Below are 16175 nucleotides of genomic sequence, written 5' to 3'. Positions count from 1 at the left end.
AATCAAAAAGACGATTACGACACTTTATGATTTACTTGTTTCGACACTAGAAATGCATAAATTCAAACCAAACGACAAAAGTAAAAGCTCAATCAACTGTGAACAGCAAACAAACTCACTCCTAAGATCAAAATGACACTTACGACAGGTCTAGATCTAAGGGCGACAATATGACTAGTTTAATTTTGTAATGGGAAACTGCAAATGATGTAACAAATACACAAAGAACAAATACAATTTCTTTATACAACTGAGGTGGAATTGAGGCAAAGAAAAGGGGTTTCAGATAGGTACACTGACTGATAACAGGCTGCAAAAAACAGAGATAAAACTGAGCAAAAAGAAGCAGGGAACCACAGCTGCACAAGGCAAAGGCTGATCAGCACACCCTCAGCACAGAGAAACTGAACTTCAGCGCAGGTATCCTTCATGGGACCTGCGTTGAAATGAAAAATCTCTTCACAGAATCTACGCTGAAGTAGAAACGAGAGTTGTTTCTGGGTTCTGGGTCACGGTTTGCAGTTAAATCTACAGTTTTTGGCCGGATCAAAGCTATCAATTAGGTACAATTAGGAGGATGATTTAAAGGAGGACTAAGATCTATCACAGAGGGCTGTTAGAGCACTTGTGGATCAGTTTGTTCAGATCATAAAAACAGGCCCAGTGACTGGACTAGAGTGGCAGATCTCTACTTTGCATTTGAAAATGGCAAATGCATTTCGATTCGGTACTCCTGAGTTTATGAGAAGAACAACAATAGAAACACAAATAAACTAACAAGATATTCTCCCCAGTGGAGTCGCCAATTTGTTGTTGGGAAAAGTATCCAATTCGGAATGCCCCTATCCCACTCTAAGGTGTGATAGTGCCTTAGCAACAAATAAGGTAAACTAATTGAGTATTCTCCTTTATGAAATGTAAATGAGGAAGAAGGATCTAACTAACATGTGTCTTTCGCTAGTTTGTCGATCCAAATCACTCCTCTCTCCAGTAGCTCCCAGCTTCTTGCTCTTTCACCGGCCCAGCTTCACCGAATTCCTGCAAGATCACAAGAGAGAGAAACTACACAAAGATATAGATATACATTCATAAAAAGCTCAAGATCAGATTAAACTAAACATGTAAGCATAACAAAACATCATTGGTACACAGCATGTAGGAGAAACTCAAGTAGTTTATTGATAAAATAAGAAAGTCCAAGAGGAGATACAACCAAGTGAGTTCCGATCCAGCATCTACCTCCCAGCAAAGGAATCCCTTCCTCTCCTCCAACAAAGCATAAATCACCCAATGTACTAATCTCAATCTCAAACCAACAACAATTCTCTGCAAAGTACAAAATTCCAGCCTCCTGAACCTCTGGATGAGAGATCCATATATAGATGTAAGCAGAGAGGATGAGTCAGCTTATGTTTTGACTTGTGGCTTCTCTCTGTCAGTTCTTGCTTCCACTTGGAGGTTGAGAACCTCTTACTCATCACTAGTCGAATTCATTGAGGCAAGTGTCATTGGAGAAGATTCTGGAAGCTTCCAGGGTCTTTCCACCTCGTTTAATGAGCTTGCCATTTGTCATTTCCCGCTCAGCGCACCCTGGTAGTGCTTCCACCTACGTTGCAGTGCACCTAGCCAGTGTAGACTCTGCATTTCAACGCAGGCAGCTAGTGGAGCCTCTGAATTGATCCTGAATTGACTATTTCTGAGTGGTTTTTGGTGGAGAGCTTCTGGGAGAAGCTGTCATTGGTTGACCTTGTTCCTTTAGGAGCTGTAACAACATCTTTAGGGACTTTGGATCCCTTGAATTATGGACATTTCATGCTTATAGCTGTAAGGCACAAAAATGTCTATAACACGAAGGTCTATGATCGTCCTTCGTGTAACCCTAACAAGTGATCTCAGAACTTACCCACCTCTGTAATTACTTGGTCGTATGGTTCCCCGAATTATCTTAAGTGTTCGCCAATTCTATCATGCAATTAAGATTATCTTTGCGTAAACATATATTTCTACTTGTGTTCATATAACATAGGAACCATATAGATTTGTGCATCAATTTAGAAATAAAACATAAACACAGTGCTTAACATAACACAATGACATGCAATTTGATAGAAGTAAAATACATAGTAATTTTAGAATACTCTTTATTGATGATCTAGATTTTCAGTACGGACTCTAACTACCCTGCGCACACAGCTATAGGGGTTTTTGCACTCAGCTACAGACTTCTACCCTAGGCCTTTGTGTACTCAACTACAGAGCATTTTTCCTATGGTAAGACTCTCCCTCTTAGCTCTTTACAGACTCATCAATGACTCTATCTCCATCAACTGAACTAAACTGACTATCTTAGACTCTTCTAAGACATCCTTTTTATACAATCCCATGGTCCATGAACCAAGGGCAGATCTCATCTAGCCAACTTAACCTATCTAAACTAAGGGCAGAAACCCTTTTTGACTCTTTATATCTTCGCGCTCCATGATCACAAAATGCAGAGACTTTACATTTCTTTATACAAAATTCGGGCCTTTTGCCCAAAAACTTGGGTTTTTAAGCCCAAAATTGACCCCAGGGGACATGTTCCCAATAGGCTCCCAACACAAACATGGCGATTCACCCTGGAGTCGCTGGGTCGGTGCAGAGATCTTGTTGCGAAGACCTCCCAGCTTTACTTGGACTACTCCAACTTCGGCAGTTTCTGCCTGCTTCATCTTCTCAACCAGTTGCTCCATCAGTGGCCTTGTACTATATGACTGTACCTTCAGTTGAGTCGCCTACAGACCAGCCAACTTTCCTTCGGTGGTAGTGAAAGCTTAGGCTTCATCAAGCCAAGGCCATATTCTAGCCTTGAGGACACTCTCTTTGTGCTACGTTGCATCCACTTGCTCCTTTAGTACCTTTGCCTCCTACAGTTTTACTAGCCTCTGCGTAAGGGCGATGGTGTGCATTGTCACTTTGACTTCATCATAGCTCTAATGCATCTCTTGGGCCTCCATTTCCAACATTTACAAGGTGGGATCCCCTTGTAAATTGGTAAGCACTTTGAGTGCCTGCTTAAAGAGCATGGTACACTCCATTACAATGTTGTTCATTGTTGCCATGATGTCTTTCACATTTGTCTCGCACTAGTCTCTAACTTCTGGCAGGGTTGAAGGCTGGGCCTTCAATGGTAGTTCTATAATCTTGAGGTTCATGTCAAACTAAACCTTGGCCAACTCTATTATAGCGTCATGCACAACAACGGCGAGCTTCCGAATCTGCACATCTATTGGCTCATCATCGGGAATCGCCAGCTCTAGGACAGACCTGCATGCCTCAACCACCACCTTGGCCATGCGCTCATTTTTTTTTTCTGATGGATTTGATGAGGTTAACATTGGAATCTCTTTGTACCCTCATCTGAGCATTGCTGACTTTCTACTCACTGATTACTTGTAATGCGCGTTGTTCACAGGCCCGAAATTCTGCGATCACGCCATCCTGCAAATTGTGAAGTGCCTCACTAGGAAGTGCAGTCAAATTAAGCCCAATTTCTTTGAGGGAACTGACAGTGGGCCTGTCAGCTCCAATATTTGTTGTTAGAGCTTCCTCTAGTAGAAGTATTGCTTGGGGATCTAGTGTGTGAACCATCCCTGCTACTTCTGATGTTACGAGTGCCAAACTAGTTGACACTGCGTTGCTTCATCCCACGCTAGTCTGGACCTACGATGCCTGGATCTGCAGCTCATGTAGATCCATCTGAATGGAACCCAGGGCTTACTTCTAGTGTAGCTCAAACTGCTGCAGAAGTTCTGCAGTGCAATCTGTGACCATATCACCGATATCATTTAAATCAACTTCTGTTAATGTGATCAGATCGAGAGAATTCTTGTTGGCCTTAGACTTCCTTCGTAGCCCTACCTTCTCTAGATCTTTGTTGTGCTTAACATGGAATGGGGTGGTCTCTAGGTCCACTCCTCCCTGGTCTGCCTGTTGGTCCTCCTCCTCTGTCTCCGGAACAGGCTACATCTGATTCATGTCAGAGCTATGCTAGTCTTCTTCCACCTGTCCTCCCACCTACTTCATGGTGGCATGCTCTACCTTCGACTTGTCCTTAGCCTCCTTTTTTCTCTTTGCGGCTAACTACTCCATCTTCAGCTTGGACTATTCCTTTTTTCGTTACACTACGGTCTTGCTATGTGCAGCTTTCATGTCTCAGGCAGTTCGCCAATCTACCAACCAGCAGTCGAGGACCGTTGTAATCGCATCATCTATAGCCAAGTATTGTAGGTCATACCATTTTTTCTCAGTATCCTTTCGTGCACGTATCGAGATCCAGTGGGAGTCAGCCTTGAAATCCACATACTCTTGCAGCTTCTGAAAAAAAGTTGGCGACAGATGCGGTTTGCGGTTGATGGCGATATATATTCTTCTCTCCATCAAGATCCAAAATAACTTGTTGTCCTTAATCCTTTGAGGGTCCTTCGTAGCCCATAGCGAAGCGAACTTTGCTACTTCTGGTAGGTCAGGTACAACCAGAGGAAATTCGCTATCCTCGGGTAGCTCCCATGCGACCGGCACTATGGATGGTAGTAGCCAGGCATAGTGGAAAGTTTTGTTGTGATCCTACACCTCTTTGCAGTTCACGAGGAACTCCCCACATAGGAAGTATGCCAAGTTAAACTATATGCCCTCCGCGCACTTGGCCACTAAGGCTACTACTAGTGCTGACACTTCATCAGTATGACACTTTCACATAACCTTTCTTGCCAAGATTTGCATTGCTACTATGATAGCGGGGTCAACTATACCTATGATGGCATAGCCACGCGGCTTCTTAGAGAGTTTAAATTTTTCCTTCATTGCTTCAGTGAGGTCGCGCTTGCTTGTTTTTCTGCCAAATGCCATGGCCGAATTTTCTCCCAATTGTGACACCTAAGTGATCCTATGGATCACCATGTCAGTGATGCGTATCAACTCTTCTAGCAACATACACCCATCGTGCATGAAGCACAACAACTGCTTGATCACTACCATGGTTGTGGGTTTGCGGTTGTAATCTGAAACGCACAACATATTTGACAGACCTACCTTATCCATCCCTTTCACCCACTTTCTTGGCTCCAACATGGTCACACCAGAGTCTTTGTAGAAGACGCAGTGCATGAGTTGGTCCATCGCTAAATGGGGAAAAAATTGTACATCAAGCAAATCCCATTCCTCCAATTTTAAATGGGGGATGCATCCTAGGCATGGACCTTCAAAGACAATTTGGTCCAGTAGTAAGGGTGTGTACAGTGTGACCTTACATTCATCAATATCCTTCAGAACCTTCGTCTTGCCTCTGTGTGGAGGAATGTACTCGGACAGCTTAGAGATCGTGTCATTCCCTTCGACATTAACATCCTTTGCCCTCTCCATATCAAAGTCGTCCACACCCACATGGATTTCTTCAACCTCGGCTTCAAGACCTAGGTCAATCACCTTATCCTTTTTCTTCGCAGTGCGCTTTCTTATCTGTGGGTGCTTTCTAGGTGATGCTAGCATCAGTTGTTGCGCTTTCTTCTTGTCCTTCTTTGATTTTGGATGCTCCTTGGTCGGCATGGGCCTTGGCTTGGGCTTTCTCAGGTATTTATGGACTCATGTCGGTACTTCTACACTTTCATCCTTTGGGGAAAGTCCCTCAGCTACCATTACTACCTCTAGTGTCGTTCCTTCAGCTATCATTGATTCTTCTGCCCTCATGGTTTCTGCGGGTGCCGATATTATGCTGGAAAACAACACCTGCATCTTTGTTGGAAGCTTCTCAAACACTGAACTTGCTATTAGGGTTTCAATGATCTTAGGGTTAATACATGCCTGAGAGTTTAAAACCTCAATTCTCAAAATGCAAAGTTCTTTTCGCTAGGAATCCACCTGTAATTTATAGGCATTTTCGAATTCCAATTCGACCATTCACCCCATAACTCATCATAAATGCTAGATTGGTGATATATTTTCATATATCTTACCCTTAAATTCCGACTTCGATGCCACCCCCACTCCATTTTATCATTTTTGGATTGTCAAGTCATGAATAGTGACCATAATGGTCTCTTTCTGGCTGCCTTGCACGGTCCCTTCTTGGGTAACGTAGCTCCCTGCGCGTGTCTGCTAACACTATGACATTCCTTCATTTCACGTAGTTCCCCAACCGTGTAGCTCCCCAACCCGGGGAGTGTAGTTTATAGTCCCTCACCTCCTTTCAGCTACCTGGAATGTTAAGACTTTGCTTCCATCATGTAGACATCTAGCGGGATCACCGGTGTATGGCTTCAATCGGCTACCATTCACTCATCCCTGGAATGTTTCTCCATCCAATTTTACCAACTGAACTGATCCACCATTGGTAATCACCTTGATGACATATGGCCCCAACCAATGCATCCTAAATTTCCCTGGAAATTTATCAAACTTGTTGTCATATAACGAAACCAGATCATTTACCTTAAAGGTGCACAGTTTGATGCGCTGATTATGCCATGCCTTTTCACGCTCCTTTTGAACCCGTCGATGGAATCCAACTAGAAATCTATCTTCTTCAAGCTCTGTTAGCTGTGTGAGCCTCTCCTCTAGGTCTCCATGATCTGCCATTCTCGTGAATGCTGCTATGCGCAGACTAGGTACAATGTACTCCATCGGCATCACAGCTTCCATGCCATAAACCATTCTGAATGACATTTGTCCAGTAATATTCTTGTAGGTCATTCTATAATCCCATAGCATCGCGGGTACACGAACATCCCAATCATTTCTTTGAGCATTGTAAACCTTTGTGAGCGCGCTCTCCAATATTTTATTAATTGCTTCTATTGTCCCATTAGCCTGCAGATGATAGGGTGTGCTCTTCTGATGGTACACCTAAAACTCCTATGTCATCGCGTTGATCGTCTCATTGAGAAGGTGTGTACCACAATCACTCATTAGAATTTTTGGACAAATGAACCTTGTTAGTACATACTCAAAGAGAAGTTGGTCCTACAAAGTCAATCGCCCACTTCTTGAAGGGTTGTAGTGATATCTACAGATTTAGTGGCATCTCATCCCTAAGCGAGGGTTAGCGCATCCTTTGGTATGCATCGCATGCTCTACAATATGCTTTTGAATCCTTATGCAAGGCTGGCCACCATAACCCAACACGTAGAATCTTCTGCCCTGTTGCTTTTCCTGCATAATGACCTTCCGCAACATCGTCATGAGCCTCAATGAGGATGTTGTTTCATTCAAACACTAGCACATAACATCGTAATATTTCATCTGTTCCCATTTTGTACAAGTTCCCTATAATGACAAAAAAATTTGCCGTGTGCATCACTAGTTCCTTCTTCTGTTGGATTGTATGTCCTTCTAGAGCCATACATGTTGTTAGGAAGTGTATAATATCTTCAAAGTGACTATCCGCAATACACAATGCAAAAGGTTTCACGTTAGGTAGCCCCTCCTCCAAATTATTAGGTTCCTCTCTCATTTTGATGCACGACAGATGATCCGTTCTAACATTCAAACATCCTAGTTTTACAATAACTTCAGAATGATACTCTTGGAACAACAACATCCACCTACATATCTTTCCCCCCAGCACAGGGTTGTTGACCAGTTATTTCAACACAGAATGGTCCGTATACATCTTAAAGTGTTCGCCCAACAAATAGTGCCTGAACTTGTGGAGCGCGTACACCATAGCTAATCCTTCACACTTTGTTGTGTAATAATTTTTCTCCACTTTGGACAACTTCCTACTTGAAAAATCTATAGGATGATCCAAGTCCCCTTCACGGCATGTGTCAAAACTGCTCCTAGCACAATACATGATGCATCCACATGCACATGAAATTCCTTCTTCCAATACAGGAAGATTTATTATGACCACGATCTTAGCTGGGTCTACCATCAAACCTTGTCTCCATAGGACATGTCCCAACAAGATCCCAAAAGGGACACAAAACAAACATTTCTTCAGATTGAGTGTGATCTGGTATCACTGGCATGTATCTAGCATCAAGCGTAGACTTGCCACATGACGCTTCACCAGTCTGAACACTGTCCAATCATCAAAGTATACTTCCAGAAATTTATGAATAAAATCCTTGAACGCCGCAATGATTATGCGCGAAAATATCACCGGTGAATTCTTTAGCCCAAAATGCATCACTGTATAATGGAAGCATCCCCATTCTGTCATGAAGGTTGTCTTACTTCTATCCTCTGGCACGATCTTGATTTGATGGTACCTAGAGAACCTGCCAGTGAATGAATACACTTCGTGGCCAACAATGTTATCCAGGACCTCATTGGTGAACTATGATGGGAAGGGATCATGCACGCAGGCATCATTCAACTTTGAGATCTATGCATATCCTTATTTCATCCTTCTGCTTCTTTTCCTGAACCACTATTGGGCTTACCCAATCAAATTCTTCCACCGGTTAAATAATTCCCCCTGTGAGCATCTTTTCTAACCCAATGTGGACCCTTTCCTTATACTTTGGATTGAGGTGGTAAGGTCTTTGTTTCATAGGTTTTACGTCTGGTTTTAAGGTGATCTTCATCAAACCTATGTCTCCTATTATTCCTTTCATATTGGAAAACTTCGTGGGGAACAGGTCTTCATATTCATAGAGCATTTCGACGACCTTATCTACTATTGCATCATAAAAATAGTCCCCAATATTTGCAAACTTCGGTTCTGCTTCCATGCCAATGTTCACCTCTCTAGTTCTGAGTGGATCTATTATGTTGGGGTTCTCTAGTTGTGGTCCTTCTACTCCACGGTGACCTTCAATCTCCGGGATATCAATATTTCTTAGGTCTTAATTTTATTCTTCTGTTGTTACATTGCAACACTCTAGCACATGGCTGAGCTGGGTAGTCCAATCAGGATGAATCAAGTCTATAGGATCCCGTAGTATCCTAAACATGGTTGTCTTAACCTCCTGCAATGCTTCATCGATGGATTCAAATCCATCCTCAAAACTGAACATCGGAAAAAATCCTTGGCGTAATACATCCCATTCTTCGATGCCATGATGGAGTTCTGTCTCCAAGTACCAATTCATTGGTATAACATCCAAGGTATGACAAAACAGATGGAACCACTCCAACTGAGGCTTTGCTCCATATACTTTAGTCCATTTGTCCAAATGATCGCCCGGATCATTTCTCCCATCATACTTTTCTTCTAGTCGTACCTTTGGGTGGCCAAAGTGTATCCTCATCATCCTTCTATATTCGCACCAATCCTCAAAACTCTTCTTGTGTGTACCCCACCATCTTGTGGGTGTAGTGCACAACACCCAATCCAATGTTTAGAAGTGATGATTCTCAGGCACTTCCCTTTCAAATGCATCCAAAAAGTGATCAACATCAGTTAACCCGTCATAGTGAGGCAGATTTATTACGTCTGATGATACGCAGTGCAATGACTTGGTCATCATATTACAGTGTAGCATAGATACTTCGTGTAGTCGGTTCTTTGAGTGCTCCAGTTCTTCATCCAAATCTGATGTGCAGGAGCTCTCACAGTCCCATGCAATACATCCATCTGTTGTTGGATTCACCCAATCTTGGTCTTGCACCATTAACTATAAATTTCATCCAAAACATCATCACTTTCATAATCATGGATTGGTTCTATATAGCACGGTCCTTCTGCAGGATTTAGTGGCACCAATACGAAGAGCGCTTTCTTCTCAAATATCACCTCTCACTTTTTCAGGTTGATTACACCATTCATATCAGTGGCCCAATCGATCCCATGGAGTGCGGGGTAGGGATTTCTATCATCCACAATCTCTATTACTTCAAAATCCACTAGTGCACTCATGCCTTTGATATCAACTGTTACCCCCTTCAACCTCCCCATTGGGATGATCTTCTGTTGATTCTCCATCCTTAACTAGATCAGCGACCACTAGAGTGCAGGTCTTCCCATTCTTTCCCAAGTTTGTTTGGTGAGTCTCATCTCAAATCCAGTCCTTGCTTATGATTACTAAGATTTGTCAGTACGCGTGGTTTGACAGTAGTGTTGCCCTTGCCAATGCACCGATTGATCAGTTCCTACAATCCCTTCACAACCATACTATAGCAGAGAAATTTTATGCAGGTGTTACACAGTAATTTGTCACTGCCTTCCTGTCAGTCACCCTGCTGTGCCAATCACTAAGTTCATGCCTTCTGAACTGGCCCAAAAACCCATTTTTCTAAAGTTCTATTCATCACCGCGTCTGTTTGCGAAATACCCGCGATGACTGGCGCTCCATAGAGTATTCTGTGCGCTGCCAGCTCGGAAGGACATCACTTTCCCGCGCTGGTCGCCAGCGCGCCTTTTCCGTGTTCTTCCGCGCTGACATGACTGTCCCAGTTATGTAGATGCGGCGACATCGCGTCAGTTGTCTCATAATTCGCGCTGATCCAGTTTGGGCGAATTTGTTCAAACAGCCAGCCTTCCAGATCACTCCAGGCTTGGTTGTCAGCTTTGTGAATGTCGACTCCCTTCTATGGCATGTCTGTTCGACCCTTTGCAACAACCTTCCCTTGAAGATAAGCTCATCCTTCCACCCTTTTAGGAGGCTCCTTATCCTACATATACTTCCACCGTTACCATGAGCAGCTAGTTAGACACAGCTTGGATTGTATAGAGCTTATAGTGCTCAGATTGCTGCCACTATAGGTATTTGGTGTGCTAGGTGTGGAAGTGATTGATTGCTTAGGGAAGGTTGTTTTTTGTAGCTTGTTTGTGAGAGAGAGTTGTTTGTCTTGGGAGAATCATCCTCAAAGGTGAATGCTTGAGATACATGCTGACTGGCCCCTCCTGAGAAGGTTACCGACGTCAGAACATTTGGTTGTACGCTTCTCTATTCTGATTAATAATAGATGACTGCTATTATTGTTCCATTCTCATTTGTACTTGCAATGGTTAAATGTGAATTACATCTTTTCTTACTGATGTATAGTTGCTTTTACTAGATTTCACGCTTGTGTTTGTTTCTCCTTCGTGTGTGCAGTCATCTATTTTCCGAGATCGCGGAGGATTGTGACCAGCCAAAGCGAAGGAGCGAAGGCAACATCTCTTCGTCAAACGACAGCGCTAGAATCCAAGTAGGTGCTCTTTACCTCTTGTTTAATTGTAATTAGGAACATGCATGGCAGCATTGTTTGATTGTTGCTAGACCCTTGCTGGGCTAGTAGGGATCGCCTCTACTCGTAGAGGGGATTTACCTCTCCAACAATTTGGCGACTCCGCTGGGGATCAGCCTTTTTGTCTCTTGAGTCCACTTTTGTGTTTGACTTTGATTGGTCTCTTTTTCCGAGATTCTGGGATTGTCTCTCTGCTTATAAACTTTCTGGGTACATCTGGGAAGTGTCTTGATTGTTAGAAGGCTTTTGCCTTTGGTTTGGGAAGTTTTTGCTTTGGCTTTGCTTGTTTTTTATCCTCAGCGCGTTTTAATTCAGAACAGTCGCGCTGACATCGCGCCCTTGTTCCTTTGGTATCCTTTTCATCACGCCTTTACGTCTAACAGTCGCGCTGACCTCGTTTTTAGAGACAGCGTGCTTTATTCGTGTCCTTCCGCGCTGGCATCGCGTCCCCGCTTCTTTGTGATCTGTGTCATCACGTCTGTGTGGTTTCTTTCCGCGCTGACCTCGTTTTCCTGAGACAGCGCGCTTTATCCTTGTCCTTCCGCGCTGACGTCGCAAAGTTGCTACAGGCCTCCTCCTTTCAGCGCCGAGTTGCTGAAGGCTACCCGCGCTGGTCCTGCAAAGTTCATTTTTGACCAAATTAGCCTCCTGAACCTCTTGCTTTGACTATGCCTTCTTCTCTCCACCTGCTTTGTGACTTGCTTTTCACTGTCTGAACTCTGAACTCCTTGATTGCGAAGTCTGGATCCATAGGGTTCTGTTTTTTCTTAGCTTTGGTTTTACGAATACCTTCCCTTTTGCTTTCGCTGCTTGGTTTGTGTTTACACCGTCACTTTTTCGATTGCTGAATGGTTTTGAGTCTCTAATTGACTGGTTGTAACTCTCATCCTTCGGGTGTTTGCCCTTTTCTGTTGATTTTGCACTCTAGCCCTAGGGTATCTAGTGGCCGTGTGTGTGTCAAGCCTTCCGTAGGGATCTTGTTTGCTTGTTTGACCAGCCAACTTCAGATTTGTTTGTGCACTTGTTCAGTGATTGTTGAAGTGCTTTGGGTTGTGTTTCCGAGTGTTTTTCGCTTTCTCCTTGCTTGCAATCCTTGCTTGACTTGCCGAGCTTAGATCACATAGCTCGTGCAGAACTTAGTTTTCCTTTTGATTTGGGAATCTTTGTTGAGTGTTTTGGGAACTTTGTGTGCTTTCATTAGGCAATTGCATTTTGCTTGATGTTCCTGTTCCTCAAAATTCATTTAGGTGCTTTGTGCCATTGAAAAAAAAAAATCAAACTAGTATCTTTGTATTCAATAATTGAAAAGGAAAAGAACATTTCGTTGATTTGCATTCTCAAAAGAAAAGTTTCGTTTCCTTGCCTTTAGCTGCATTAGATTGTTTGATTGCTTGCGTTCATTTTGTTTGATCAAAAATTCTTTACCTTCTCATAGCTAGAATTCATCGAACAAAATGGTATCCTTTGGCATGTAGTTTGCATCTAGGTAATTGTGAGAGAACACACGATAGGACCCGAAATCGAAACTTAATTCAAGATCAACCATAAAATGAACTGAATTAACCTAAAAACGCATTGGAACTAAATGCAAATATCTAGAGGTCTAGGTTAGAGACGTGTTCCGGCGTCTTTAAACATAGTCACTGTTGTTTCACATTATGGTTGGGTGATTCCTCCTTCTGTGACTCGATAGTGGTCTAACATGGACTGTGCTCCCACGTACCGTCGCGTATATAGGGAGACCCCACTAGGCTTTTATCCTTTATCCATAGGAAGCCGAGTCTACCGCCTTGTGAACCGTAACGCACCGAACACAGCATTCGAGAAGATTGACTGCAGTACGGAAAGTCCTTGGCTCTCATACGATTGCTAAGGTGTATAAGCAGTTTTACGGGTCGCCTGGTAAACCCTATACCTAGAGTCTCCAGAGCAATCACTTTTGATCCTTTTCGGACTCCCTAAATGAAAAGGTGCCTGTGAGCGTCTTGTCACTTCGTGCTCATTAAACATTCGAAGGAGACTGGAGTCATCTTTTCGTCCTTTTCTCGACTCTTGAAACATGAAAAGGTCAAGTTTGGTTCCTGTGTCTTAAAAGCTTATTCGGCCATGATAACATCACCTGGTTAGATCTTGTGTGTGTTAGCTTGAGTAGGTTTCGTTTTCATTTGCGATGGCAACTTTTCTGGGATTCACGAACCCAGGTTCCCCCTCTGGTGGGAATCCAGGACAATTCCCTCCTCTTGGGAATGTTGGTGCTCCGTATATGGCGATGTTGTCCCTCCCAGGGTTAACTGTCGGGTTGCCTGTGTGGCTGTTTTCAACCTTTTTGGTCCCTACCGTATCGGCTGTTAGTTCATCAGTCCCTCCACCTGAACAACATCATGTTAATCCTAAGGTGGACCTCTCCCCTTCGACGCCTACTTCTACATCCTCCTCTTGTGCTTCGCCTGGTGAAACTTTCGATGTAAGTAACCAGGTGGCTAAGAAGAAGAAGAGGAAGTCCCCTAAGGGAGAGCCTACACACACAGTCCCCCTCTCAAATCCAGCTATCCACTCCAGTACACCTGAAGTCGGGTCACCTTCTGCTCCTCCGCGGAAGGTTAAGTTTCCCTGTCGATTATGCAGGGAGGACCATCTGCTTCGTGATTGCCCTGGCATTCCCAGGGTATTAGAAGTCTGGTCTCGCGATCCAGCCCACCCTTCATCGTCCACTAACGATCTTGGCGATGCTACCTCATCAATTGGGAATGGTAAAGACAAAGGGAAACTTCGAGTCCCTTGTCGACTTTGTGAAGGCAAACATCCCCTTCACCTTTGTCCACTCATGGATAAAGCCTCTGCTGTGTTGGAAAGTCTTGCTGCTCCTCCGAATCCATTTCCCGCTAGTTATCAACGTCTTTCTACAGCTGTAGATCACACCCCTATTGACAAAGAGATCGCTTCAGATTCCCCTTTTGTCCAGGCCCCTCTTCCCGAACCTGGCTATTCCCAGCCTGTTCCAGACCCGTCGTTGGTCGGAAAGGGTGTTGATTCGAGTTCACCTCCTCTCGAACACTCTGCTTCGGAAGAGAAAAATTCGCATGTTCTTCTCGTCTCCTCAGATTCTCCTGAGCTTGATAAAGGTTCTCTTGAAACCTCTCCAGAGAATTTAGATTCGGTTCTTTCCGAACAGGGGGGCAACCGTATGGTTCCCCCACCAAATAGTTCAGTCATCTCCTTTGATTGGAGTCGTTTGATTGCCCCTCCCCTTCCGTCCCATGTGCCTTTCTGGGTCACCGCCTATGCTTGCAATAAGGCGCTGCCCGACACTGTGTTAGACGAAGGAGCATCGGTTAGTCTCATGCCCGTTACTACTTGGCGAGCTTTGGGTTCCCCATCACTTGTACCTGTCGCACCGAATCTCACCGCCTTTGACGGAGGAACGAGTCAACCATTAGGGATCCTTCCATAGTTTCCTATTACTTTGGGAGGCAAGACCGTCTATGTAGACGTCTCGGTTACCCAAGGTTCTTTAGACTTCAGTCTTCTCCTTGGTCGTGACTATGTGTATGCCATGGGAGCCCTTGTTTCTTCACTTTTCCGTGTGGTTTGCTTTCCACACGATGGAAGAATAGTGACGATCGATCAATTATCGTTCGTTCGTCCACAAGCCCCTCCGGCACAATTGTCCTTCCCTCCTGGTTTTCATCCACCTGTTGCATCTGTCTCACCCCTTATCAACTACGTGGCCACCTCCCCCGTGCATATATCCAGCAATGTCGCTGTCGTGCATAGTGTCCTGGGGGCATTGGGTCCTGACTTCCGAGATATTGACCTCCCACCGGGAGCACCACTCTTGGAAGCCTCGACTTCCTGTTCATTATGATGAAGTTTGGGCGGAGCATAGTTCGCTTTCCTGTCTCAAGCTCCTTAAAAAATGAAACTAGGCTTAGTCCGAGGATAGTTCCTGATCTTGTGGCGACCTCGTTAAAAAACGAAACAAGGTGGTCGAGCATAGTTCCTGATCTTGTGTCAAGCTCATTAAAAAATGAAACACGGGTTATGAGGATAGTTCTTTTACTGTGTCAACCTCATTAAAAAATGAAACACCTCCCTTTCCAGATCGAGTCTTTTGATTAAGATCTCGTAAAATACAAGTCGAGTCTTTCATAGATCTCGAGAGTGAACCTTCATTCCATCCACTTTGTTGAATGCAATGAAGCTTGGGGGGCATGTACCTCGATTTTCATCATTATGCTGGGGGCATGCGAACTTATAACAAGCATAGTTTTTCGTTTCAAGCTTGTGTCAACATGAAACCGAATCCAAGCAGAGTTCTCCATGGTTCAAGCTTGTGTAAAAATGAACCCATACCCGATTTACATCTCGTGATTGCCATTTTTATCCACTGAATTCTGCTAGATGAGCCTTGGTTGTTTCATTCCATTGCTACCATCTCTTAGGCCGATCATATGCTCTCACTTGGTTGTTTATCCTTTCCTGAGGAACCGCAGTGATGAGTGGTTTTATTAGCCAGCCTCTTAACCATTACATGTTTTGAACAGTTCCACCATTACCAGAACCAGTTGCTACCCTTTATACCACTCATTCCTCTAGGACGAGTCTTCTTTAAGCTCTTTTCTGACTCGTAAAATGTGAAAAGATTGTCGAGTATTTTTCCCTTTTTGACTCGTTAAAGAGAATAAAAATGGAGGTCTGCTTTCAGCTCTTTTCTGACCGTTTAAAGATGAAAAGATTGCCGAGTCCCCCTCTCGACTTGTTTAAAAAATGAGAGGCGGTCGCCTTTAAAGCTCTTTTTTCGACCGTTTAAACTCAAAAAGATTGTCGGGTTTTTGTCATTTCGAACTCGTTATTGGCTCCAAAACGACGTACTTCTGACCGCTTTTCTACTTTTTCGGGTCGAAGTCACTACTTATGAAAAGTACTCCTCGATCATTTTGGTCGGGCGGTTCTTTCGGGTATTGTTTTATACTTTTTCGGGCCCGAGAGACACAACTCTATGAAAAAGGACCCCCCTGGAG

Source organism: Pinus tabuliformis, chromosome 3_2 (genome assembly GCF_031772625.1).
Source record: "Pinus tabuliformis cultivar Carrire ecotype Pingquan chromosome 3_2, CPIR1, whole genome shotgun sequence".
Classification (NCBI taxonomy): domain Eukaryota; kingdom Viridiplantae; phylum Streptophyta; class Pinopsida; order Pinales; family Pinaceae; genus Pinus; species Pinus tabuliformis.
Note: the sequence above shows the minus strand (reverse complement) of the source record.